This window comes from Lathyrus oleraceus, chromosome 4 (assembly GCF_024323335.1).
Source record: "Lathyrus oleraceus cultivar Zhongwan6 chromosome 4, CAAS_Psat_ZW6_1.0, whole genome shotgun sequence".
Taxonomy (NCBI): Eukaryota; Viridiplantae; Streptophyta; class Magnoliopsida; order Fabales; family Fabaceae; genus Lathyrus; species Lathyrus oleraceus.
The window spans coordinates 278,810,969-278,821,912 of NC_066582.1; the positions used below are offsets into that span (position 1 = coordinate 278,810,969).

Here is a 10,944-nt window from a genome sequence, read left to right on the forward strand (position 1 = left end):
AAAGGAATCAATCGATTGATTCCCAAGGCCAATCGATTGGTCTGTGAAAAATTCCAACTTCTTCAAAAACAGAAAGTTCAATCAATCGATCATTACAAAGGACCAATCAATTGGTTCCTGAAAAATTTCACTTCTTCACTATGAACACATCAATCATGGATTCACACAAATCCTAACTCCCAAAGCATAAATTATTCCCCCCTAAAGGCTAAATCTATCTAAGAACTCACCTAGTAGAAGAAGAAGATGAAGTTTGGTGAAGATGATAGTGAAGATGACATGATGATGATGGTGGTGGTGAAGATGATGATCCTCCATGGTTTTTCTTCTTTCTCCTCTAAGCTCTTCTTTCCTCTTTCTTTCTTCTTCTTTCTTCTCTTTTTTTCTTGTTCTTATCTCTTCCTTTTCTTTTTCCTTTCAGATATCGCTCCTTCTCTTTTACCTACTTCTTCTTATCCTCTTCTTCTTTTCCTTTCCACACCACACAAATATATAACATATAATTAATATATATTATAATATTAGGTAGTAATATAAAATATCTCAATTGATATTTTATCTTCCGTTACCAATTGACCAATTATTAATGTTATAAAAAATGTTCTCTCTTGTACTTATTAATATTGATATGTCTCTTTTATTAATAATTAATCTCTTCAGAGTTCACTGGTTACTCTATTGGTCCCAACTGACAACATTTAGAGCACATGTGAGCTCTAATTGTTACAACTGATAATAGATAGAGTACATAGGAACTCAATTGGTCTTGACTGACAACTAATTAAGCATTTAAGGGAATATGTGATATTACAATTGGATTCTTTTCCAAATTGATAGACGACATGTTGTCGATCCTCATGGTAATTGCTCTATGACTCTTCGTTGTTATCTCTTCGACGAGATTCACCATCCATGTTGCTTGACATACGCAAAAAGAAGCAGCTATGTATTCTACTTCGCATGACGATAATGCCACCACTGGCTCCTTTCTCGAACTTCAAGCAACTGGTGCACCACCTAGCATAAACACGTAGCCAGTTGTGGATTTTTGATCCTCAGCATCACTACACCAACTTGAGTCGGTGTATCCCACTAATTTGCATTTTTTCCTTCATCCGTTGCAGGAAACAAAATGCCATAGTCGAGAGTTCCTTTCAGATACCTTAGTATCCTCTTCACCGCTGCTAGATGTGATACTTTTGGCTTCTACATGGACCTACTCACCATACCTACACTGTATGCTAAGTTAGGCCTTGTATGACAAAGGTATCGAAGTGAACCAATAATTCTTCTATATTGGGTTGGGTCGACATCATCTGAATCTGAATCTTTCGACAGTTGTAATCTGGGCTCAGTTGGAGTCGAAGTTGGGTTGCAATCTTACATCTCAAATCTCTTGAGTATATCGCCTGCATACCTTCTTTGATGTATCATCAAACCTCTACCACTCTTGTAGAATTAGATGCCAAGGAAATATGAAATGTCACCCAGATCTGACATTTCAAATTCCTTGTTGAGATCACTTTTAAAATCTTCGATCTCCTTATTGCAACTACCTATTATCAACGGGTTATCGACATAGAGACATTGTATAAGCAATTCACTCTTGCTTCTTCTTACATATACTCCATGTTCACTTATGTACTTCATAAATTCATCCTCCATTAGAAATCCATCTATCTTCTTGTTCCAAGCTCTTGGAGCTTGTTTAAGCCCGTACAGGGCTTTATGCATCATGTACACTTTTCTTTCTTCGCCATGTTTCACAAACCCAGTTGGTTGTGCAACATAAACTTCTTCTTCTAAAGGGCCATTAAGGAATTTACATTTCACATCCATCTGACACATATGCCAGTTGTTCATGTTTGCTAGACCAACAACCAACCTGATTGTTTTGATCCTAGCAACAGGTGCAAAAACCTCATCAAAGTCGATTCCATCTTTCTAAAGAAACTCTTTCATCATAGGTCTCGCCTTATGTCGAGTCATTTCTCCTTTGGGATTCAACTTCACCTTGTATATCCACTTCACATCGATTTCTTTCTTGTCTTGGGGAAATTCGACAAGTGACCTAGTGTTGTTGACTTCGATTGACTTCAGCTCTTCATCCATTGCTTTCATCCATTTTGAATCTTTCAATGCCTCAACTGCATTGACAGGTTCAACATCTGCGTAGAAATCATAATGTACCAGCTCACCTTCTTCATTGACCACATCATCTGATGTAATCCCACATTCTTGCAACCTTCCAGGCATGTGTCTTGTTCTTTGAGGTCTGCTTGGGCCTATTTCACCTCTGACTTTTTTCTGTCGAACTTCTTTTTCGACTTCACTAGCTGGTTCATCACAAAAGATTCTCACTGAATCTTTCTTGATATTCTCAGTCCAATCTCACTCCTTAAGCTCATTTATGATCACGTCCCTGTTGATCACTACTTGCTTATTCACTAGTTCGAACAACTTGTATCCTTCAGTCGAATGATATCTTATCAAGATCATCTGACTTAACTTGTCATCAAGTTTTCTTCTCAACTGATCTGGCACATGTCTATATGTTATAGATCCAAACACCCTTAGATGACTCAAGCTAGGCTTGACACTATACCAACATTCTTCTGACGTGATTCCTTCTAGCTTCTTTGTCGGACATCTGTTCAGGATATATGTCGCAGTCGACACAGCTTCTCCCCATAATTCTCTAGGTATATACTTGCCTTTCAACATACTTCTAACCATAATCATAATGGTTCTATTCTTCCTTTCTACGACTCTATTCTATTGTGGAGTGTAGGGTGGAAACACCTCATGCATAATCCCTTCTTTCACACATAATGCATCGAAGTCTTTCAACACATATTCTCCATCACCATCAGTCCTTAAAATATCGATCTTTCGACCGTTCTGTCTTTCACCATAGATTTAAACTTGGAAAATACCTCAATCACTTCACTTTTCTTCTGGATCAGGTAAGACCAAAATTTTCAACTGAAACCATCTATGAATGTAACAAAGTATTTGTTACCTCCAATCGAATCCACCTAGAGAGGACCACATACATCCGAGTATATGACTTCAAGAATTGCCTTCAACCTGCTTCCTGCATCCTTACTGAAGTTGTTCTTATGCTGCTTCGCCTGCATGCATTCTTCACACACTTCATTTGGAATGTCGATTTCTGGTAATCCTGAAACCATATTTCTTCTCTTCAAATCTCTGATGTCTTTGAAATTGAGATGGCCAAGTCTATAACTCCATATCTATTTATCTTTGCTAGATGCTGTTGCAAGGCACTTATGCTCCATCACATTTAGTTCAATCTTGAAGGTTCTATTATGATACATTGGACCCTTCAAGATTAACCTTCAATTTGAGTCGAGAACTCTCATCATTTTGTCTTTGATCGACACCTTGTAGTTCTTTTTGCCTAACTGCCTTATGCTGAGCAAATTGCTCTTCATGCTTGGTATGTACAACACATCTGAAATTACTGACCTCTTCATGCTTGGTTGTCATTTGCAAATTTCACCATCTTCTTCATTGAGGGTTTTATGTTGACAAACCAATCTTTTCTTCCAGACATGTGTAATGAGCATCCTGAGTCCAAGTATCAATGGTCCTTTAATCTCTCTTCATCTCTTGTTGTAACCATCAGTAACGTCTCTTCTTCTTCATGTTTCGCCAACTTTGCATAAGTTTATTGATTCTTCTAATTTTCTGGACAATCACTAGAATAATGACCATACTTCTGACAATTGTAACACTGAATATGACTCTTGTCTGGCTTTTGACCACCACCTCTTCCTCTACCTGTAACACCACCTCTTTGGTTTCCTTGGTTCTAGGGTTTTCTTTGATTTGACCAGTTTCCTTCTTGCTGATTTCGACCATTCGAATTGTTGTAACCTCTGCTGCCTTTGTTGCCATTCCAGCTTCCTTTGCCTTTTCTTTCTTTTGTTGATTGAGCCTGCAAGGCCATATCATTCTGCGACATTCCCGCAGCTCTTTCAGTCATTCTTTGTTCATGATATTCAAGCATCCCTTGAAGCTCTTCCTTTGTCAATTTTGACAAATATTTCGACTCTTCTATGGCTACTACCACGTGGTCGAAATTTGGAGCCAACGACCTCAAGATCTTTCCAACAACAGATCTTGATGTCAACACTTCTCCACATACCTTGATTTAATTCACCAGTTTCGTTACCTTGGTGAAGAAATCAGTTATGCTTTCGTTGTCTTCCATCTGAAGCAATTCATACGTCCTTTTATGAGTTTGTAACCTCCCCTATTTCACTTTCTCTGCGCCCCAAACGATTACTCTAGAATTTCCCATGCTTCTTTCGCTGACTCTGCATCAATGACCTTTTCAAAGTTATATGCATCAATACATTGATGGATTATAAAGAGATCTTTATAATCTTTCTTCTTCAATTCTTTATGTGCAGATTTTTCTTGATCTGTCGTGGCTTTTGTAAGCGTTGCTACTCCTTCCTTCACAAGATCCCAAAGAACTTGATAACAGAACACAACGTTTATCTGCTTACACCAATTCTCATAATTGTTGTTCTTGATAATCGAAAGATTTGTTGGAAAATGGCCGTTTGGATGATTCATTGCCATGGTGATTTTCTTCCAACAAATTGTTTAACCGAAGCTCTTGATACCAGATGTTGGAAATCCACCTAAAATTATGGAGAATTTCAATCAATCTTGATGAAAAATATTATTATCACTCACACAATAACACTGAAAAGAAAAGAACAATGGAGAAAAAAAGAGTTTAAAGAACGATGAAGGAGAAGAGTAATAAAATTCTGCAGAGTTTTTCTCTGCCCATAAACTGTGGTAAACTTCTTATTCACTTTGTAACTGCAAAATACTGTGAATTACAATGTTATGAATACTCTATTCACTTCATTACAAAAATAAGGGTTACTCCCTCTATTTATAGATTTAGGTTAACTTGGACCTCAAGCTAAATCCTAAAACTATAAAAGCTCAAAATAGCTAACACTACTAAAATAGGCCTAAGTCGAAATCCTGTGTGAAGCAACATGCTTCGACACTTCAACACACTAACACAACTCAACACACTAGGTGATTCGATACTTCCTTACCCTGTCGAACAACCTGCTTCGACACAAGGAATTAAAATTCAACAAACAAAACTCAAACTGAAAAACATTACCCTTAGAGATTTTGGGAAGCGATTTGATTTCCAGAAGCTGCGAGTTTGAGAGAAGCGTGTGAGTTTGAGGGAAGCAATTACCCTTTGTTTCTTTTTGTTACATATGATTTATATTATTAATTTATAATTTAGATTTTATTTTATAAAATTGATTTAATGAATATTGTTTCAGTTTATAGTTTTATTTGATTTTTTTAGTTTATAGTTTAAAATTATATATTTTTTATAGTTATACTTTTTAATTAAAATAATAAAATAAGTTTGTCTTATTTATAAGTTTAAATTTAGTTTTAGTTTATAATTTCATTTATTTTTTTAATAATTTATAGTTTTATTTGAAGTTATAGTTACTAATAATTAAAACAATAAAAAGAAGTAAAATGGAGAAAATATACTTTTTCCGCACTAAACTTAGCGTCTGCCATGCCCAACACTACAATTAAAATAAATAATTTCTTAAAACAATTAAAAAAAAGGTGGAAAACGAAATTTGTGGGGGAAATGAATTTTTGGGCACCTATATTAGTAGACTTAAGTCGTCGCTAGCTTAAAAAGTTAAATAAGTATTTAAAACAAAAAAAGGAGGCAACCAAATTTGTGGAGGGAAATGAATTATTTTCGTACGAACAGTAGCTTCGCTATTATAAAATAAATAAATAAATACATGAAAGAAATTACAATCAACTATTCGTTAGCGTCGACGAACATTGTTGCTTATATTCCAATAAAAGAATTATTTTAAATTAAAATTAGTTTTACCCAAATTTAGCGTGAGTGTCAACCGACGCTAAAGGTAACGACCTATTAAAAAAACAAATGTTTTTAACCATTAGCGACAATTATTTGTGATAATATATCAACACTAGAAGCATCAGAGTCAGGGTCGACGCTAAAGTTTTGCAGCTAAAACGTGTTTTTCTTGTAGTGCGTGTTGCATTACACATACACGCCATACTCTAGTTCACATTTCTTGAATCCTCGCTGCTTGAAAAATGAATCAACTTTCAGATTCCAAATATAGCAGAGGTCAATTCCTACTTGAAGCTATAACAATAACCAATCTTATTGTTTCATGTCTATCTACACGTGCAAAGACTTCAAACTAGTCTAAACCAAACTTTTGTAGGAATCCTATACCTATTAACCTTGCTTTATGCTTGACAAATGACCCATCTGACTTTGTAACACCCCAATTTTGTTCTGGTCTAAAATCCTTTTTAGGTTTTTAGTTTTTAATACGTGCATTTTAGAAGAAAAAAAATCAAAAAAAAATTAGGAGTTTTATTCACTTTTGACTTTTAATTAGGAAAACTCAAAAAATGTGTAGCATTAGGTTTTAAGACTTATTTTTATCATTTTTCTTTTATTGTCTTTTGAGAAATTAAAGAGAAAAATACAAAAATATTTTTATTTCTTACTAGCATTATTCATATGTTCAAAATATACTAGTAAAAGGTCAAAAGTCAAAGATTCCTTTTTTCCTTTTTCAAAGCAAGCTATCTTTATCCTTTCTTTTTATCTTTTGAAAGTTTCTCATTTACGTGACAACGTTGCTATACAACAGAGCTAAATGCTGAATTTTTTAGCAGGCAAAAGAGAAGTCATTTTCCCACCTTAAATCAAACAAAAACCCTAGCTTGTTTATGTTTAAAGCCTTACTATTCTCATGAGCAAAAGAGGGGGATAACGCATCAGTAACATAGAAAAAAGAGACAGTCAATTGGAAATTTAAATAAAAATACAATTTTATTCCTCACCATCGAACCTCTTCTTCTTCCACCTTCAAACAATACACTAAGAACCTTATTTATTTTCCTCCATTGACAACAACAATATCATAAAACAAATTAAATAAAATACAAACTTTAAACAAATCAATAACATCTCATAATAACAACAAAACCAAAAATGAAACAGAAGCAAAATGGAAGAAGGAGAAGTGAGTCAGAGCCAAAACACGAAACAACATTCATTTCCAGACCACCGCAACAACTGCGGGAAATCGTGTCGGCCACCTTTTCACGACCCTTGCACGTTGGAAATGATATTTGTCCCTTTATGGTGCTTCGACAAAACCTCTAGAAATCGCAGAAGTATTACGAAATCGGATCCAGAACCAGTGCATTTCACATTCCCGATCCATTACCTCTTCATTTCCGCTCCTCCGGTAGTTTTCGTTTTCCCTTTTCTTTCTTCTTTGCTTCCATTATCTCCTTTGATAGTTTTTATTTAGATGAGAGTTAAAGAGTGAAAGATTGGATTTTTTACTTTCTGCATTTTTGTTTAAGAGAGGAGTGAGTGTTGAGAGAATCGACCGTCGTAGTTGTTGTTATAGAGGGAGATAATCCACCACCGTTCTCATTGTTATTGAGAGAGGAGAGGTTTTCACCTTTTAGAGAGAGAACTGATGTCCTATAGCCATGCATTACGAAAGGAAGCATTTCATGTTAGTCCTTGTAGGTTTTCATGACCTTTTGAAAGATCTTCTTGACTTTCTTATTTGCTGCTTCTATGGCGTCTTTCATCTTCGTCAGGTATGGTAATGAGTTATGGTGTTCAATCTTGAAACTCTCGCATAACTCCTTCATCATTTTGTTGTTCAAATTAGATGAGTTATCACTGGTGATTTTATTTGGGAGTCCATAATGGCATATTTTCTCCCTCTTAATGAATCGAACAATCACTTGTCTTGTTAAGTTGGCGTATGAAGCAGCTTAAACCCATTTGGTGAAGTAGTCGATGGAGACCAAAATGAACCGATGTCCATTTGAGGATTTTGGTTCGATAAGCCCAATCACGTCAATTCCCCACATGGAGAAAGGTTATGGTGATGTTAAAACATTCAAGGGAGTTGGAGGCATATTCCCTTTGTAAGTGTAGATCTGGAATTTATGGCATTTCTTGACATAATTGAAGCAGTCAGATTCCATAGTCAACATTTAATAGCCGACCCTCAGGATTTTCTTAACAATGGTTTGCCCATTGGTGTGAATCCTAAAAGATCCTTCATGGATGTCCTTGACGAGCAAGTAGGCTTCATGTTTATCCACACATCTAAGAAGAACCATATCATGATTTCTCTTGTATAACACATTATCATTAAAAGAATTTGGATGCCAACCTTCTTATATTTTCTTATCCAAATTTGAGACACCTACTAGGTACTATGGTTTCTCAAGATAACATTTGATGTAGGGAAACTAATGTTTGCCATCAGGTTCTTCTTCGTCTGACAAACAAAATGCATGCTTATCCCGCCTTCAGATTCTTATAAGTGGAACCTCTTGCCCTACTTACTTTGAACATTTATGAAAAAGTGGCTAGGGCACCAGCCAATTGGTTGTCTTCTCGAGGAATGTAAAGGAATGTAATATAATCGAAATGATCCATCAATTCTACAATGTTAGCACGATAAGGAATTAATCTAGCATCACGGGTTTCTGAAGTTGCATGTCTCTAATACATTAAGAGGGAGAATCCCAATACGATTTTTTGCTTATTTTTTCGTTTTCGTTTTGTTTATTATTATTTATTGAGTCTCCTTCATGATTGCACATCTTTGAATCAAGTTTTGAAATGATTTGTTTTTAGCATGCATAAATCAATTATTATGTTTGAGTTTGATCATAATGCTTTTAGTCAATTGGTTTAGTTAGTGGAGAAAGAACCATATGTGTTATTGATTCAAGTTAGGTTGAAAAGAAAATCTCAAAGCATTTTGAAAACCATGAAAAATTGAGATTTTATGTGTATGATTCAAATCATGTACATATCTTGACACAAATCAAATTAAAAAGAGACAATCCAAAGTTTTTCAAAAACTCTGACTCGAATTAGACTTTTAACCTGACAGATTTTTATGCAAAATGATGTTGAAACAAGGTATTGTTGTGCTTATGCCCGATATTAAAGATAAATTACAACAAAGATTGTTTTGGCATCGTAACATTTTCACTAAATTTCCATTTGCAACTTCGAAGTTAAGTGAGTTGAAAAAAGTTTTTAAAGTATCTAAGAATTTGTCTATGGACAAGATGATAGTGAACTCATTGAGTGAGTGTGACAGGTAAAGGAGAGAAGAAACGGTGTGTAGGGTCACTTGAGGACATGATCGACTTTGCAACTTCGGTATTGGGTCGTGATGTTACCGCTCGGTCCATTAAGAATTTAAATGGGCCGGATAAAAATGTTATAGTGGGTCGGGTTAAAGGGATAAACGGTGGATAAGTGACTGAATCATTGTCGTGTCATTAGAATTTGTTTCCTTCTTTGTTGTACATCTGTCACTCCGTTCCCAAGGTTCAGGTTTATGAAGCGAATCTTTTGAACCCAAAATCAAATGCCAAGATCAATCATGGTGTTGCGATTTGTCACTTGGATACGACTGCTTGGTGTCCCATCCATGGTGCACTCATGGCTTTTGGATCTGGTCTGAGTCGAATTGAGGTGTGCCATCGGATCTTTGAGAACGATCTGACTTGGAGTACTATGGACTAAAGGAGCATCTCCATTTCGAAATCAATATGTTTTCAATTCAATGTAATGTTATCTCAGTAATATCTGGTTTCTATTTTCCTATTTTTAGAAAGAAATGATTATGTTATTGGAAGAAAATGTACTATTTATTACCTATGTATGTTTGAATTGAAGATCAGTTTGAGATAATTATAATGTGCCAGTGTGATTTAAGAACAAGTTACAAACTTAAAGTTATAACAAAATCACACGGTACTATCTTAATATAGTCAAATTTCCAAATACACAACATAAGATCCTTTTTATGCAACTGTTATATAAATGACTTCAGAGTGAATTGGCTTTAATATTAGTAGTGTTTTTACATGTTAGTATTTGTTTATTTAAGCTTTATGTCGGCTACAATATTTGATTTTGATTAAAGATTAGCTATGATGAAACTCGCTTTTGAATGGAAAAATACTGTTTTCAATAAATGGCTTCCGAATTAAAGCATAAAGTCACATATACTTTTACATGTGGTGATGTGTGAACCACTAAATAACTTTAAGTGATATACATTCTTAAGAATATTTGTTAACGATATAATGGTTGTATATAAAATAACAATCCACATGTAATTATATATATATATATATATATATATATATATATATATATATATATATATATATATATATATATATATATATATATATATATATATATATAAAATACAACTTCCGTAGTGTGTTTTAAATACACGATTCATTTAAATGTCACTCACTCTCTTATACTTTAATATAATATTTAGAGTTTGTTGAGATTCAACTATTCGTCATGTTTTATCGGTTGACCCACTTTTTGTCAATAAGAAAAGTTTTTGAGTGACTCTTTTCTGTCACCATACCGCCGTTTTTCTGGCCACAATCAACACTACCGCTAGTAGCTTCGCCGCTCCCGATGTCCTTCCGGCGAGATACCTATATTGTCGGAATCGCCTGTTCTAGATCGAAGAGTCCTCAAAATCTCACCGCGACCCCCCTTCCCACGCGCCCCACACGCCACTTCTCCTTTTACGCGTGAACCTCATGCACCACCGCTCCAGCAACACGTGACAACGTATTCAACAACCTCTCTCGTCGCGGTTTCCATCGCCGACGTCGTCGTCCTGCCCTCTTTTCAGATATGTACTCAGTTTTCCAATTCAAACCATCAACTCTCATGGGAGACACCAATTCCTCCATATTTACTAAGGTTATGCTTATCCCGCTATCCCGTATGAGAGACTAATAGGGACATCC

General features: G+C 35.2%; 1 pseudogene; it reads left to right on the forward strand.

Annotated features, from left to right (window-relative positions):
* The first annotated feature begins 9,051 nt into the window (after positions 1-9,051).
* LOC127137102 (polygalacturonase non-catalytic subunit AroGP2-like) lies at positions 9,052-10,027 on the forward strand (annotated as a pseudogene).
* The last annotated feature ends 917 nt before the right edge of the window (positions 10,028-10,944 follow it).